A 429-nucleotide genomic window follows, 5' to 3' on the forward strand; every position below is an offset into this window, starting at 1 on the left:
AAGAAAAATTGACCAATATAAAGAAAAGACAATTTGATCTTCATATCCCTTTGATTATTATCCTGATCTTACATTTTACCCTTTGCCTCTGGATGGCATGCATATCACTGATGCCACCATTATCTCATTCCAATTACAGTCCACAGCCCTTCAGTCATGCAGAATTTACATGTTGAGTAGATGCTTTTGTGGGTCTGTGGTGAAAAAATGCACTAGGGCCTCATTATTATCATGTCTATATCCAAGCTAAAGCTATAACAGACCCTTACTTGGTCAGTGCATATATGGCATAAAAACTTCCATTGTGCCGCTATTGTTTCCTTGTAGCCTGAGATCTTTTGGGGTTTAGCCAGAATGGAGGCATTGGATTAACTTGCTTATGCTGGGAGTGCATGCCATGTGCACTGGCCACTGTGGTTTGTTTCAATA

Source organism: Penaeus monodon, chromosome 23, assembly GCF_015228065.2.
Source record: "Penaeus monodon isolate SGIC_2016 chromosome 23, NSTDA_Pmon_1, whole genome shotgun sequence".
NCBI classification, from domain to species: Eukaryota; Metazoa; Arthropoda; class Malacostraca; order Decapoda; family Penaeidae; genus Penaeus; species Penaeus monodon.